This window comes from Dromiciops gliroides, chromosome X, assembly GCF_019393635.1.
Source record: "Dromiciops gliroides isolate mDroGli1 chromosome X, mDroGli1.pri, whole genome shotgun sequence".
NCBI lineage: Eukaryota > Metazoa > Chordata > Mammalia > Microbiotheria > Microbiotheriidae > Dromiciops > Dromiciops gliroides.
In genome coordinates, this window is record NC_057867.1 from 79,148,391 (window position 1) to 79,166,416 (window position 18,026).

Genomic DNA, 18,026 nt, shown 5'->3' on the forward strand with positions numbered 1-18,026 from the left:
CTGAACCTACAACACTTCTCAATGTCTCATGGGGAAGGCCAAATAGGCCATTTGGGGTTGCTTATCCCCTTGCACCCGTATGCCCTTCCAATAAAACAACTTTTCCCATACCCTGAGAGGGGAGGCTTACTATACTTTAAACATGCTTTGGCAAGCCCCTGTTAGAGTATGCCTACTGTGTTCCAAACCAAGGACCCCCAAGATCCCAGTATATTTTCCTGGAGTTCTGCACTCAAGATAGTAGCCAACAAGTGACTCCACGACCTTAAGAAGGCCTAAGACAGTCTGACCCCACCTTAGGCTTTCAGGTAATCTTCCTGCTCATGGGCCTTTGATCCACATGTATGCCTGTCCCACACCCCCCATAACACCATTATTATACACAGTCCTTGAGCCTTTAGTCTTAAGCTGGCATCCAAATGACTCCACTTAATTAGGCTTCTTCCTCACCAAGATGTTCACATGGATCCCAGTAGCTTATGGTCCGTATCTGGCCACATTGTGGCATATATATGCCCCTACCACAGCCCTCCTACCATTTTCCTTTTCAGACCCTGGCCTGCAGCCCACTTTTTCCCACAGTCCAGTGTCTATCATGTTCAAACCCAGAATCCTGGGTTCACAAAAGCTATCTGCAAGGGGGAGTCTGGTCAACAGGATATGAACAGTTTTTTTTGTTATGTTTTGTTTTGTTTTTAGTGAGACAATTGGGGTTAAGTGACTTGCCCAGGGTCACACAGCTAGTAAGTGTTAAGTGTCTGAGGCCAGATTTGAACTCAGGTCCTCCTGACTCCAGGGCCAGTGCTCTATGAAAAGTCTTTTTAAAAGAAGAATTACGGAGAAAAAATGTATCAGTATTCAAAAAAGTGATCCAAATCATTCATTAAACAATTCTGAAGTTGGGCAGATAAACATAGTATGGGCAGTTAGGCACGCTAATAACTTGGGGAGCTGTGAGTTGATCCAACCATCCTAGAAAACCATTTGGACTTGTTTGAGAAAAGTTGCCAAACTCTTCATAGCCTTTGACCCACATATATAACACTGCTGGGCATGTTCCCCAAAAGGTCAAGATTATGGGGGTGGAGCAGGTAATAAAACGATGTGAATTATGAAATGTGGTTAAAAGGACAGAACTCACACACCAAAATATTAGTGGCAGCACTGTTTCTTTTAGTGAAAAGGCAGAAACAAAATGGGTGCCAATAAATTGGGGATTTGTGGTATATACATTTAATGAAATACTACTGAGCAACAGAAAATAAAATGAATTCAGAGAAAACTGGGGACAGAATCAAGAAGTAATACAAGGGTGGGGCAGCTAGGTGGCACAGTGGATAGAGCACCAGCCTTGGAGTCAGGAGGACCTGAGTTCAAAAGCGGCTTCAGACACTTAACACTTACTAGCTGTGTGACCATGGGCAAGTCACTTAACCCTCATTACCACACAAAAAAGGGAAATAATACAAGGAGCCCTTCACAACCTGGGCCCTTCTCCCTTTCTCATCTTACTCCTGACCCTCTTCCATGGACTCTGATCCAGAAACATTGGACTCCATGCGCTTCCTTCTCCATCTCCTGACTTTCTTTTCATTGGTTGCCCCTCATGCCTGGAATGCTCTCCACCCTCATCTCTATATCCTGGCTTTCTTCATTTCATTCAGGTCGAAGCCTTTCCCATTCCCCTTCAATGCTAGTCCCTTCCCGCTAACATTACCTCCAGTTTACCCTGTGTATTATCTTGTGGGTCTGTAGCTGTTTGGATGTTACCATCCCCAACTAGAGGCCAGGGACCATTTTACCTTTCTTTTTATCCTAAGCACTTAGCACAATGCCTGTCACATATTAGCTTAATGAATATTTGTTCAGAAACCTGGGAACATATTAGTTGATGCAGACCAAAGAAAAGTAGAATTAGATGATATGCACAATAACAACATAAATGAAAATCACACTGAAACATTAAAATTCCGATCCTATCTTATGCCTAATCTTGTCTTCTGAGAACTAATCCTAATTCTGACTCCTTGTTAGAAGTGTTCTATTGGGATAGGAGGGAAAAGACGGTGCAAAAAATAAAAAGAATACCTTTTTTTTTTTCAAAACAAAAAAGATAAAAACCACCTGAGGCACAGATGGATTTACAAGAAAATTCTATTATTCAAAGAACAGTTAACATAATATTACATAAATTGTTTGCAAAATGAGAAAGAAGACATCCTACCAAACGCCTTTTATGAGACAAATATGGTTCTGATACTTAAACCAGGGAGAAAGTGCAGAAAGAGAACTATAAACTAAAATCTGATGCATATCAATGAAAAATATTGAATCATTGAATATTAGGAACATATTAAAAGGAGTACACAGTATGACTAGTCTGGAGTTATACCAAGAATGCAGGGCTGGTTCAATATTAGGAAAATTATAAACATGATAGACTATATTAATAACAAGCTACACAGTGATCTACAGTGATGTAGATTTTTTAAAAAGCTTTTGACAAAATAGAATACATACATACATATGAAAAAAATAGTAAAGCATAAGAATAAATGGACCCTTCCTTATCATGGTAGATTATATCTAAAACCAAGAGGTAGCATTGTCTGTAGTGAAGAAATGCTAAAGATTAGGAGTAAAGCAAGAATACCTACCCACCTATTACTGTGATATGGTTCTAGAAAGAGTAGCTGTAGCAATAAGACAGGAACACAAAATGGGGGGGTGGGGATAAGCATAGGTTGGTTTTTTTTAATCTACACGATTATATAATTTTGGGGGATGATGTGATAGTTTACTTGAAGGACAAGATTCAACCAAAAACTGAAATGGTAACTTTAGCAGGGTAGCAGAATACAAAGTAAGCCTAGAGAAACCATTGACTTTTCTGTACTCAACACAACACATCAGGAAGAATTGGGGGGGGAGGGGAATGGGGGTTAAGTGATTTGCCCAGGGTCACAAAAGCTAGTAAGTGTCAAGTGTCTGAAGTCACATTTGAACTCAGGTCCTCCTGAATCCAGGGCCAGTGCTTTCTCCACTGTGCCGCCTAGCTGCCCCAAGAGATTTTTTTAAACAAAAAGAAATTCAAAATAACTGCAGGATATATAAAATATATTGGACCTAACCTACCAAGACATACAAAAAATATAAGAATAAAATTACAAAACACTTAACAGAAATACACACTTAGATAATTGGAGGCATTAATTGCTCATGGTTGGACTGTGCAAACACACACACACACACACACAGAACAGCACTTTATATATTCAGTGCTAGTAATCCAACTGCCACAGTTGCCTTGCAGAATTAGACAAGATAATGCCGACTTTCATCTGGAGGAATAAAAGATCAAAAATCTCAAGGGAAATGATGGAAGAAAGTGGGAAGGAAGGGGGCCTAGCAATTCCAGATCAAACTGTACTACCAAGCAGTTGTCATCAAAACTACTTGGAATGGATTAAAAAGTTTAAAAGCTGATCATTGGAACAGATTAGGCACACAAGGGCCAGAAACAGTAGAATAGTTTTTTTGTTTGTTTTTAGTGAGGCAATTGGGGTTAAGTGACTTGCCCAGGGTCACACAGCTAGTAAGTGTTAAGTGTCTGAGGCCGGATTTGAACTCAGGTACTCTTGACTCCAGGGCTGGTGCTCTATCCATAGAATAGTGTTTGATAAATTCAAGAGCATCTCCAGCTGCCTCTTGGATTTTGACTTGTGGCATTCTTCTGGAAGACCTTTAGTCCTTAGGTTGTCCCTACACATCCTGTCTTTGAAATCAATATTTTTCTTGTGTAGAATTTGTGTTTGGATGCTGTTTGCCCTGAACATCTGTGTTTTTGCAGCCCTAATCAGTCATTTCTGGTTAGTTCCTTTGGTAAGACTGGCCACTGTGAATTTGAGCTTTTCTCTTCTGCTATAAAAGTCATAAAGTCTACTTTCACAATTCTCAGTTCTCTCAAACTGTTCAGGAACATCCTACTATGGTTCTCTACTGTCCTGAGAATCCACAGAGTAAGGGCAACGAGGCAGTGCAGTGGATAAAGCACCAGCCCTGGATTCAGGAGGACCTGAGTTTAAATCCAGCCTCAGACACTTGACACTAGCTGTATGACCCTGGGCAAGTCACTTAACCCTCATTGCCTCACCAAAAAAATAAATGAATAAATAAATAAGTGCCAGGTTTTTAGGGGCAGCTATGTGGCCCAATGGATAGAGCACTGGCCCTAGAGTCAAGAGGACCTGAGTTCAAATCCGGCCTCAGACACTTGACACTATCTGTGTGACCCTGGGCAAGTTACTTAAACCCAATTGCCTCTAAAAAAAATAAAAAAAGATAAAATAGATACTTTTCTAGCTGTGTGACCCTTGGCAAGTCACTTAACTGTCATTGCCCTGCAAAGAAAAAAAAGAATCCATAGAGTATGTGCCTCATCAGGTATTGATTCCTTTTCCTTGGTCTTGTGATAGTCAAAGATATCTGAATTTGTTTAGCTGAATCTAAGGCCACATTCTATACTGTTTTTAGTATTTTCCCTGTTGGTTTATCTGCTTGTGTTCAGGGTCTTTGAGTTCTCTTCCTTCTGAGATGTGTGGTAATTTCAGTCTTTTTTCCTTATGTCTCCCTACTGCTCACTTTTTTTTTTCTTGGCATATAGGTGGCACAATAAAAAGAACTCTGGGACCAGAGTCAAGAAGACCGGAGTTCAAATGGAGCCTTATGAGCTGTGATCCTGGACAAGTCACTTAACCTTTGTCTGCCTCCATTCCCTCAACTGTAAAATGGGGATAATAATAGCCCCCACCTCGGAGTGTTCTTTGTGAAGATCAAATGACAATATTTGTGAAGCCCTTAGCACAGAGACACACACACACACACACACACAGACATTATGCCTTTGTTCCTCAGAAAGCCAGAACACTTCAGTTCCATTCAGAAGAAGTTTCTGGTTTTTGGCTTTTTAAAGTGCAGAGCACTATAAAGTGGAGAAGAGTGTACTTAGGGACTACCCTTCTCTGTCATTAGTTCATCAGCTTGTTGCCTCATGAATCTCTTAGTATCAGATCATGTAAACAGCTTCAAGTGTGCTCTCTTGTGCATAACTCCTATTTTGGGAAAGTTTGTGAGCATCTGGAAAGTTATCTAGCCCCCCATCTTACTCATGTGACCCTGAAGTTCTCCAACCGCCTGCTGGACATCTTGAATATCTTAAAACTCAACGAATCAAAAAAACCAAACATTATCTTTCCCCCTAAATTTTTCCCTGCCTCCTACTGAGAGGGCACCACAATCCTCCCAGTCCCCCAGGGCTCACAACCTTGGAGTCATCCTGTAGTCTTCACTATCTCTCACACCCCCATATCTAATCTGTAGCCAAGGCTTGTTGATTTCACATCTGCAACATTTCCCAGATAAGCTTCTCCTTCTCTCCTCTGAGATGGCTACCCTCTTGGTGCAGGCCTTCATCACTAGCTGCTGGGGGGTGGGCAGAGAGGCTGCCTGCTTGCCTCAAGTCTCTCCCTGCTCTAGTCCATCTTTTATTCAGCCACCAAAGTGATCTTCCTAAAACACAGATCTGACCATGTCACCCCCTACTTAATAAACCCCAGTGGCTCTTGTACCTCCAGGGTCAGAGACAAAATGCTCTTCATAACCTAGCCCCCTCCTCTTTGTCCAGTGTTCTTACGTTTCACTCCCCAATGTACCCTTTGATCCAGTGACACTGGCCTCTTAGCCTTTTCCTGAACAACACCCTCCATCTCCCGACTCCAGGCATTTGCTCTGGCTTTCCCCAGTTCCTGGAATGTTCTCACTCCTCTATTCTACTGATCTTCCTGACTTCCTTGAAGTCCCGACTCAAATCCCACTTTCTGCAGGAAGCCTTCCCCAACCCCTTAATTCCAGTACCTTCCTTTTCTTAATTATTTCCTATTTATCTCATATATAACTTGTTTGTACATATTTGTATATTGTCTCCCCCATTAGATTGTAAGCTCCTTGAGGGCAGGAACTGCCTTTTTGCCTCATTTTGTATCCCCAGTGTACAATGCCTGGCCCATAGTTGGTGCTTAATAAATGTTGATTGACGATGTCACATGTTTAATACTGAAACATTGTGATTTCCTTAAGTACTGTCGTTACAGATCAATCTTTTGAAAATAGGGAGGCTTCATATTATGTGTATTGTCATGTATTTTGGCACACTGAGGTCTGCTCATACAAAGCGGACCTAGGTAAAAAACTAAAGACACTATGAGAACATATGGTTTGAGAAAGATGCATTTAATATTTCTGGTTTTCTGCATTTGTGAGGTTTTTATGTCATAATATATGGTCAGTTTTGGTGAAAGTGCCACATACAGCTGAGGAAAACAGGCACTGTTCCAAGTGCTTTAAAATGTTATCCTATTTTGTCCTCACAACAGATGAGGAAACTGAGGTAGATAGGTGAAGTGACTTGTGCAAGGTCACATAGCTAGTCAGTATGTGAGGCTGAATTTGAACTCAGATCTTCCTGACTCCAGGCCTGGTACTCTATGCAATGTGGTGCCACCAGCTGCCTGAAGCAGCTAGCTCGCAGCACTCGCTCTGTGCACCACTGATCTGTATCAGGCTTCTTAAATACTGGAGATCAGAGTTGATTGATAACAGTCCTAGTTACTTAAGTATTGGAAGGTCTTTACCATCAGGCATTCATTGGGGTGTGATAGGAGAAATATCCTAACCCTTCTCACCTTGCAACTTAGGCTGCTTTTTCCTTCAGAGATATTGAGATCACCCTCAAGATTTGGTTGGCTCAGAGTTTTAAAGGTTCAGACTGCTTACATCACTTTCTTATCACCCGAGCTTTTGGCAGGTCATGGTGGGCAATTGAGGCAAACAAGGTAGGTTCAGCTGAATCACCTTGAAGGGTGATTGTAGATTCAGAAAAATGCCCGTCTTTGTTGACTAGCCTTGTGCTATGGCCAAGTCAAGTTCCTTTTTTAAACTGTTGAATGACCTACAAGTGTCTCATTTTGTTCCAGTATCAAACCAGAGGACTGGTCAGAGTCAGGTCCAGCCCACAGACATATTAGCCAAATGTTCAGTAAACATAGGACATGAGTTAGTGAACAAGAATTGTTGAGAAAACTGGACACCAATTTCCCAGGAATTATCCTTCCACATAGCACATCCCATAATTGGCTCTATAATCTTCACTCTGTTAACCTAAGCTCTGTAATAAGCTCTGATCTTAATGTAAAAGGTCACATTATATTTTTTAAATTTTGAAAACAAGGTGGAAACATGCATATGTGTGGTTTGGTAAGAATTCTTCAACGAGATTGAGGCAGCTGTAAAAAAGAAAATAGAAAGTCTTGAAGCTTAGAAATGAGCAAGGACACAAAGGTGTCCATTGGAAGGGAATAAGCATGATCCTGGAGTCAGGAGGACCCGAGTTCAAATCCAGCTTCAGACGCTTGACACTTACTAGCTGTGTGACCCTTGGCAAATCACTTAACCCCAATTGCCTCACCAAAAAAAACAAAAAACAAAACAAACAAACAAAAAAAACAATTGGGAAGGGAATAAGCATTGATATAGTGCCTACCATGTAAGACCAGTTCAAATCTACCCTCAGACACTTGACACTTACTAGCTGTGTGACCCTGGGCAAGTCACTTAACCCTCATTGCCCTAAAAACAAACAAACAAACAAATATATACGACCAAAAAACAGTTCCCCCAGAGATCAGTGATCAAAAGATGTAAACATACAGTTTTCAGAATAAGAAATTAAAATGATCAATAACCGTAAGAGTGCTCCAAATTACTTAATCAGATTGCCATCAACTTGGCAAAAATAAAAATAATAAATGTTGGAGAGACTGTAAGAAGACAGACTGGGAATTGGTCCAATCATTTTGTTTTTGTTTTTCTTTTTGTTTTGTTTTGTTTTGGGGGGGAGGGGTCTGAGGCCACATTTGAACTCAGGTCCTCCTGAATCCAGGGCCGGTGCTTTATCCACTGCACCACCTATCTGTGCCCCTGGTCCAATCACTTTGGAAAACAATCTGGAATTATACCAGAAGTCACTCAACTGTTCATACCCTCAGGTCTGGTGATACCACAGCTGGGCATATATCCTAAGGAGGTAAGAAACAGAAGGAAAAGTCCCACATATGCAAATATTTATAGCAACATTTTTCATGTTAGCAAAAAACTGGAAACAAGTTTCACCATGAATTGGGGAATGGCTGAACTCACTGTGGTATGTGAATGTCATGAAATATTACTGTTCCATAAGAAAAAAGAATATGAAGATTTCAGAGAAACTTGAAGCCTTGTATGAACTAATATATAGTGAAGGAAGAAATAAGGAAAACCGAGAGAACAATTATATGCTAACCTCATCGATGTAAAGGAAACCAGCACTTGAAAGACATATAAAATTAGATTGATGCAGTGACCAATCTTGCTTCCAGGGGGCTGGTGATGAAACATTCTTCCCGGTAGAAGAAGTATGTCACAGGTGCAGAGTAAGGCATACATTTGTCAGACATTACCAATATGTTGTTTTGTTTTACTTAAGTAAATTTCTTTGGTATGAGGGAGGGCCTTATTTGGGAGGGGAAATTAGGAAATATCAGTGGTAATTTAAAATTATTAATTAAAAACATTAAAGTATTTAAATGTTATGTCCTGGTACACCTCCACACCTGATCTAGAGTAAGGCATCATATGAATAAAGATGATTAATCCCACTGGAGATCAAAGAAAAATGGAAAGGAGCCATACATATAAAAACATTCATAGCAGCTCTTTTTGTGGTGGCAAAGAATTGGAAACTGAGGGGATGGCCATCAATTGGTGAATGGCTGAACAAATTGTGGTATATGATTGTGATGGAATACCCATTGTGGTTTCTGAAAAATCTGGGAAGACTTGTATGAATTGATTCAGAATAAAGTGAGCAGAACTAGATGAACATTGTACACAGTAACAGCAATATTGTAATAGTAATCAGCTGTAAAAGACTTAATAAGTGATCAACACAATGATCCATCACAATTCCAAAGGGCTCACGATAAAAAATATCTAAAAATATTCTACATCCAGCTAGAAAATTGATAGATTCAGAGTGAAGATTGAAGCATATTTTTCTCTCTTTTTTTCCAAAATGGCCAATGTGGAAATATTTTACATGACCTCATATGTGTAATGTGTATTGTATTTCTTGCTTTTTCGATGGGTAGGGAAGGGAGTGGAAGGAAGGAGAAAATTTGGAAATGAAAATAAAATTGAATTTTTAAAAAGAAAGAAGAGGTCCTAGAGTTGAGACTTGGGATACACCCTCAGTTAGGGTGTGTAACATGGAAAAGAAACCATCAGAAGAGACTTAGAAGGAACAGACAGGGAAGAGGAGGACCAGAAGAGAACAGTGTCACAAAACTCAATCTACAGAGTAAGATCCTGTGCAAAAAAAAAAAAAAGGATGAATGAAACTATACTTAGAACAAACTATTGGATTTGGCAAAGCAATTCAAACAGAAACCAGGTGACACATCAGGGACCTGGCTCCTTGAATTTACAACTTTGATGCTGAAAGTCTTGTATGTCATTGACACCTAACAAACCACTCAGCATCCTAGAGTGGTGTAGAATTCGAGTTGGAAGTATCCATCCAATCCAACACACACCCAAAAGAAATCTTAAGTATATTCTAACCATACAACTGCTCATCCAGCCTCTGCTTGACTACTTCCAATGAGAGGATACTTGTCCCAAAGTAAACCACTCCACTTTTGGATGGCTCTAATTGTTAAAAAGGCTTTTAGCTGTATAGTCATATTACCAACTTCACTTTTTCCCCAGTCCCCACTAACTTTCAAAAAAAACACACAAGAATTATGTGCCAGTTGTAAAACGATTGCAGCTGTGTCCATAGGACAAGAAAGGGAGAACTCCAACAAGATAAAAGCCTTAGTTTTAAGTAATAAAGAATACTAATTCTTGAGGTAATCACTCAGTACCCTTTCCTCACCAGCCTCCATGTTCCTGGATAGGTACATGCAAACTGACCCAAGCCATTGAGATCCATTCCTGCTATACTTTACTAACAAACCCCACCTTCATACTTCCCGTCCTGCAAGACAAACATTTAATTCTTCCGGGTCACGTGGAGAAGAGGAGGGAAGAGGAATCATGCTGTCTCCTACCTGGAATAGCCAGTAGGTTAGAAACCTCCTCAAGACCGCAGAGATTCTCTCCTTGTCCTCACCTAACCCGGCAAAAAGCAGCAAACGTTGACTTAGCCGACCAGAACAGGAAAGGGCAAGCACCAAGAGAGGGAATGAGATAGAGAGCCCATGTGAGTCACTGCACCTGATATGAGGAAAAGGAAATAGAGACCCACCTGGGGCCAGTCCTATCCTAACAGAGCTACTTAGAACATGAACTGAGGCCAGTGAAATGTCCATTTTTTCAGTGTGGGAGGAGGTGTCAAGATGGAGCAGATTCCATGAAAAACATCGCACAAGCAGACAAATCATCAGAAAAGCTCCTAAAACTAGAAGGAAGGACAACTACTAAAACCTCAAAGAGATTACAAAGCTCTCTTAACAAATATAATAAGATAAAGAAAAATCAGTCCAATGCCTTGAAACATAGAATACTGTGCTTTGCAGAATACACCAGTGGGTATAAACCAAGACAGCCTTGGATTCAGGAGGACCTGAGTTCAAATCCAGCCTCAGACATTTGACACTAGAAATAACCAGATAAAAGTAAAAGAGGAATTAATAAAGCTCTAAAGAGAGAGGGGTAACAAATGCCTTTTTTAAAAGATTGAAGTAAAATAATGGAAAAAACTTTCATAAAAATTATTTTTAAATAAAGTTGGATGTTCAAGAAAAGAGGCAGGTCAGGTAATAATTCTCCTTTTTCAAAAGAATCCCCAGCTATAGACAGTTCTAGCAGAAGGAAGCAGCACATCAGCAGTGAATCTCAGCAGTTGATAATAGCAGCAGCTGTGTGGAGGAGCCGCAAATGGCAGCTTTAGAGAAAGAGAAATAGCTCCTGTGGAGGAAGAGCAGAGTCATAAAAGATAGAGCTTTAATAAAGCAGCAATTCCAGGAGCATGAGTTTGCTGAGTAGTCTTCCTCTCCCATTAGTCACATCAGAGAGAGAGAGAGAGAGAGAGAGAGAGAGGGAGAGAGAGGGAGAGAGAGGGAGGGAGAGAGGGAGGAAGGAGGGTAGAATATATCCTACTGCTTTTTTTGGGGGGCGGGGAGTTTTCCTTCAAGAATTAAGTAAGTTACACAGGAAATTACCTGAATAATTCAGACATAATCCATATGATTTGCTGTCCCTGTGTACTATGCATTCATCTTGTTCAATTCAATAAACATTTATTAAGTGCCTACTTTGTGCCAGCACTGTGCTAAGTGCTGGGGGTGCAAAAAGAGACAAAAGACAGTCCCTGCCCAAAAGGAGCTTACAATCTAATAGGGGAGACAACATGCAAACAAATCCATACAGGATAAATAGGAAACAGTTAACAGAGGGAAGGCACTGGAATTAAGAGAGGTTGGGGACAACTTCCTATAAGAGGTGGTATTTTAGTTGGGACTTAAAGGAAGCCAGGGGGTATATGGGTGATCAGGAAGACTAGCCCTTCTGGTGTGAGGACTTGCTGAGCCCTTTTCAGGGCTGCTCATCCACTCTTGGTGTCTACCTTTCATCCAACTTTCACCTGTGCTTCCAAGAAACTGTAGCATGCACAGCAACCACACCCCAGTAAAACCATCTCAGCATACGGGGTAAACCAGGTTGAGGGTGACTAACGTGCTTCAAGTCCATTGTTGCAGTAGAAGGATGTCTACCCCAAGCATGTGAAGAGTTCCCCCAGCAGAATTGGCAGATAAGAAGGTGGCCGGAGCAGGCTCTGTGGAGCAATTAGAGCTTGGGCAGTCATCCTGGACTTTGATGACTCTGGAAGACAGAAAGGCTGACAAAGTTGTACAACTCGGCCTCACTTAAATCCAATTCATACTCAAGTATGTGATGTTGCTGATTCTCTTCCAAATGAAGGACAAACAACATAGGAAGCCATGGAGGTCAATAGTTGGAGCAGAGGAGGGAAAGGATTCCAGGCAGGAGGGGGGACAGCCAGAGAAAATGCCCAGAGCTGAGAGATGGAGAATCTTGTTTATGGAACATCCAGGAAGCCAGTGTCACTTGTCAAAAAAGTATATATTGGGGATTAAGGTGTAAGAAAGAATGGAAAGGTATAATAATGGGCTTTGAATATCAAGCCCAGCATTTTATATTTGTTCCTGGAGGCAGTGGGGAGCCAATGGAGTCTACTGAGTACAGGGTGGGATTGGAGTGAAATAACTGTACCTTCTATTTAAGAAAATCACTTTTAGTGAATGAAGGGTGGATTAGAGTGGAGAGAGACTGAGGCAGGTAGACCCCCCCCCATAGGCTAAAATCAAGGTATGAGGTGATGATGGCCTGCACCAAAGGGTGGCAGAGTCAGAGGAGAGGAGGAATATTGGAGAGATGCTGCAAAGGTGAGATTGACAAGTCCTGGCAACAGATTAGATATAGGGGTTGAAAGATAATGAGGAGGCTAGGATAATTTCTAGGTTGCGAACTGAGGGACTGAAAGGAAGGTGGTGCCCTTTACAGTAAAAGGAAGGTGAGAGGAGGCAGGTTTAGGAGAAAAAGAATGAGTTCTGTTTTGGACATGTTGTGTTTCAGGTGTCTACTAGGTATCCAATTGGAGATGTCTGAAAGGCAGTTGGAGATGCAAGATTGGAGGTCCTCAGAGAGGCTGGGGCAGGATAGGGAGATTTGAAAAACATCAGCATAAAAATGGTTAATTAGGGGCAGCTAGGTGGCACAGTACATAGAGCACCAGCCCTGGAGTCAGGAGGACCTGAGTTCAAATTCGACCTCAGACACTTAACAATTACTAGCTGTGTGACCCTAGGCAAGTCACTTAACCCCAATTGCCTCACAAAAAAGAAAGAAATCTGGCCTCAGACACTTGACACTTACTAGCTGTGTGACCCTGGGCAAGTCACTTAACCCCAATTGCCTCACAAAAATAATAATAATAATAATAAAATAAAATAAAGATGGTAATTAAATCCATGGGAGCTGATGAGATCACAAAGTGAAGTAGCATAAAGGGAGAAGAGGGCCCAGGACAGAGCCCTGAGGGACAGCTACAGTTAAATAGTGTGGTCTGGAAGAGGATCCAGCAAAGGAGAATGAGAAGAAGCAGTCAGATAGGTAAGAGGAGAACCAGGAGAGAGGGGTGGCCTAAAAACCTAGAGAAAAGAGAGTAGTAGAGAGTAATTATCAGTGTCAAGGCTGCAGAGAGGTCAGAGGATTAAGGAAAGGCCATTGGATTTGGCAGTTAAGAGATCATTGGTAACTTTCATGGGATAATAAGGTCAGATACCAGATTGTAAGGAGTTAAGAAGAGAGTGAGAGGAGAGGAAGTGGAGGCACCTAGTGTAGGTGACCTTTTCTAGGGATTTAGCCAGAAAGAGCAGAAGTTGTAGGACAATAGTTATCAAGGACCAAGTGAAGGTTTTTCAGGATGGAGAGACATGGGCGTATTTGTAGGCAGGAGGGAAGGAGCCAGTAGACAGGGAAAGATTGAAAATAAGGGAAACTGGGGATGACAGAGAGGATAATATGTTTGGAAGAAACAGCATGGGATGGGATCACTTGAACTGGTAGAGGGTTTGGCCTTGATCGGTAGTAGTGGAGCCACTTCTTCACATGAGACAGGAAAGGAGCAGAGAGGGGCAGAAGGCACCTGAGGGATAGGAGATGAGAGAGAGAGGAGAAGAGGGAGTTCATAGTGAGTATCTGCAATTTTTTTTCTCTACAATATGAGACAGGGTTCTCAGCTGAGGAGTGGGGAAAGGGAGGGAAGCCATGGGAGGTTGGAGGAGGGAAGAGAAGGTTTGGGAGAGCTTTTTGTGTATTATCATCCTACTGAATCATAAGCACCTTTAGAATGGCTGCCTGTACAAAGCTGATGAATCCCATGACCTCTCAGGGCCATTCCCTTCCATCAGGCACTCCCAATAGGGAAATTCCCTTTATCAGTGCAAATTGGCACCTGCTCTGTAACTTGGAGTCTTAGAGAGTTTCCTTGGACACTGAGAGGTCAAATGATTTGCTCAAGGTGTCAGACTAATTACTTTTTTGTTCTTCCAAGATTCACAGACCTTTTAATTGCAAATAAGCACTTAAAGTGACAGCATACTCCTCTTTTTTCCCTCAAAAGTTTCCAAACTTTACTTTCAGATTCTCTGTTCACACTGTTAGTGCAAACAAGGTACAACTTTCTTTCTACTCGCTTTCATCAATCATATAAAAAACCTCCAAATAATGTCATAGGACAATTCCTGGAGCAGCAGAACCCACAAAAGAACAGCCTGAGATTATTTTCCAGCCAAAGACAGCTTAGAAGGTTGGTAGGAGGGGGCTGCTGTGCTGGGGCAGGAGTGGAACCCAACCCAGAGGTCATGCTGACACAGATCCAATCCCAGGCAGGCCTTGCCAGAGAAAGAGACCCCTGGAGCCTCTGAATCAGCTGCAGCATTGGTATCATCTGGAACTAATCTCATGGTCTGGTGAGAGGGCTGAGTGGTTGGGCAGGGGGAGATTACAGGGGGTCTCTGCTGGCGCTGAGGTGGAACTTGGGTGTTTCACCCCTGCTGGGAATCAGGAAGTAGGATTGAGTGGTGGTGGCCCAGGTTGGTGAGTGGCACAGGTTCATCTGAGCTAACAACCACAGCACACAAAGTTTTGCTGCCTGGTTAATTAGCAAGTTGGCCTGGGGTTATCTACGGACCAGAGAACAGGCCAAATGAGTGAAGGACCTGCACCTCCTTAAATACCACCTTAGACCCCCTGAAGCTTGGGACAGTACATCCTGGAAGTAGTGCTCCACTTTAAGAAGGTGTTAAAAGTCAAGTAAAAGAAGGGCAAGATGAGCATACAGAGAAAGATGTGGAGCATGGAAAGTTTCTTTAGTGACAAGGAAGGGAGGTGTACCCTCAGAAGAGTATAGCACCCTCAGAGCCCCTACATCTAAAACTTCCAAGAAAAACATGAATTGGTCTCAGGCCATAGCAGTGCTCAAAAAGGACTTTGAAAAAACATGCCACTCCCTGTCAGCATTAAGCTATACATGTCTCTGTGAGGACTGCTACAAAACGGAAAAAAGCCTGCCTGTTTAAAGCACAGAGCAAAAGCACATGCAATAAACTAAGAACAGCTGACTGGTAATTAATTGGTTTTGTTTCAAGGATTTACAAATTCCGAATATTGTTTTAAGGTATTATGTTTCTAAGTTTTCTTTTAGTGTATAATCTGGTTACTGTTAAAAAGGGAATGAATGGGTTAGGAAGCTATTGGACTGCTGAACATGTGTTCTGATGTACTAACTTATACTGTTAACTAAGCTATTTGGAATTACATAGATATGTTTTAAAAAGGGAAACAGAGTCTTTTTTTTTTGTCTTTCTCTCCCTCCTTTCCTCCCTGATGCTGACTGCAGTGGTATCAGGGGGTGGGTGAGAGAGAATAAGTCCAGAGAATTTTATATGATTGGTGAAAGCAAGTAGAAAGAAAGTTGTACCCTGTTTGCACTAACAGTGTGAACAGAGAATCAAACTAAAGTAAAGTACTGGTCAATTTTAAAGTAACTTTTAAATTGGTATGTATGTGTACGTTAAAATTAGAAACAACTGTAAATTATATGAGACTCCTACCCATTTTTGTTATAGGCTATGGTTAATTATGAAATTCCTAAACAATAAATGGTCTTACTGAGAACTTATGTTTGCTTATTATATAGAAGTAATTTTAATGATTGATTTTTACACCAGTATAAGTTTAAACTCAAGAAGAAGAAAAGTGTGGGGAGGGAACAATATGAAATATGTCATGTGAAGCCTTTTACATATGTGTTTCTTGGTAAACTTTTTTGCTCGTTGCAACTCCATGATAAGAAATTTGCTATTTAAGATAAAGTATTGTGGGATTGTAATTGTAATTGATATGGTCTTGAGTTTTGAATTCAGGTACAGTCGTCTGATGGATCATTAAGTCAGTAACCCACCACTTGAGAGAATTCCACAAGTTACTCAGAGGGAATGTGTTGCTACAGATGGCAGTATCTGGGAAAAAGCTGAGAAGATGATCTTGGTCTCACCTAAAGTAGGATCCTTCTGGCCATTTCCCCATTGTAAATGTCAACTTACCCCTCTTCTGCCCTGGAACTGAAACCAGGGACTGCAAGTGTACTCACCGGGTGTGAGCTCACTCCTCCTTGCCCACAGCTGTAGCATAAGACTAAGACCCTGTCTGGTCCCTGTGCCTGGTATCCAGTGGCAGCAGAGGATCCTTCAATCTTCCCCTGCTCAACTGTCTGACCCACACACAATCTGGCACCAAACCCAACTGCCCCCAGGGCTTGTTTGTCGATTCAGCACAGTAGGCCTGAAGATGCTTTCCCTTCATTCAGGCACTCTACTCTAGGAGGTCAAGACTTTTCTGAGGTCCTCCTAAATTGTCTTAGGAGTACAACTGCTTTACCCTGACTTATAATTATTTCTGTTCCTTAAAGTTCACTTTGAGGGGGCAGCTAGGTGGCACAGTGGATAAAGCACCAGCCCTGGATTCAGGAGTACCTGAGTTCAAATCCGGCCTCAGACACTTACTAGCTGTGTGACCCTGGGCAAGTCACTTAACCCCCATTGCCCCGCCAAAAAAAACAACAACAAAAAACAACAAAAAAAAAAAGTTCACTTTGAGGTGGGGCAGCTAGGTGGCACAGTGGATAAAGCACTGGCCCTGGATTCAGGAGTACCTGAGTTCAAATCTGGCCTCAGACACTTGACACTTACTAGCTGTGAGACCCTGGGAAAGTCACTTAACCCTCATTGCCCCACCGAAAAAAGCATTATTGGTCATATCTGATGGTTCTCTGGGATTTCTGGGGAAGGAAAGGGGTATGTAGGATAACTAGGGATGCACCATGCACGCGCGCACGCACGCGCACGCGCACACACACACACACACACACACACACACACACACACACACACACACACGGAAAACTTAATCTTTTAAAAAGAAAGAAAATACGATATATCACCAATAAGTAGAAGCTACAATGCTTCCTTTGCAGGACAGAGGTGTGCTATTTGGCAGCTCTACTTCCCCTCCATGTCACCCATGTCATCTCCCATCAGCAGACTGAAAATCTAACTGCTGAATTTAACACCTATTTGGACACTCTCATTAGAAGCATGCCACGTCTCCATCTGGACACAGTGATTTAAATCTTCCAATTACCAAAGAAGAGCTAGCTGCTGTTTTCACCAAGTTCCCTGACTACCTACTATCTCTTTAGCCTTATTCAATACTATCTTATGTGGCCATGCCATCCTATAGTGAGCAGAAGTATGCCTCCATGGGGATTAGTACTTATACTGAGTTTGAATTTTATGCAAACCATGCTAAGGACTAATTCCATGATATCTCCTGTAGCACTGTATCAGCCCAAAAGATCCAATACATCTCAAGAGATGGGCCCTAGCCCATGGCATTAATTTGGATTTTTCACTCCATAGTACTATCAAGCTGATAGACTTTATTGTATTCTGTTATAGACTATTAAAGACACAGCTCAATTTTTCCAAAGGTTTTTTTTAAAGTTTAAAGTTCTTGTCACATTAGAATTATTAGGGTATGTGGTATAAGATATGGGTCTATATCCCTTTCCTGCCAAACTGATAACCAATTTTTAAAAATACATTTGATCAATAATTCTTTCCCCAGTTTTTGTTTTCCAAAGGTCTGTCAAACATTTAGCTGGATGTCTATTGTAAATATTTATTTGATTCCACTGATCTACTGTGTTTTTGCCTAGTATCAGATAGTTTTGACGAAAACTACTTTATAACGTTTTAAAGACTAAGAGAACAAGACCCCCTAGC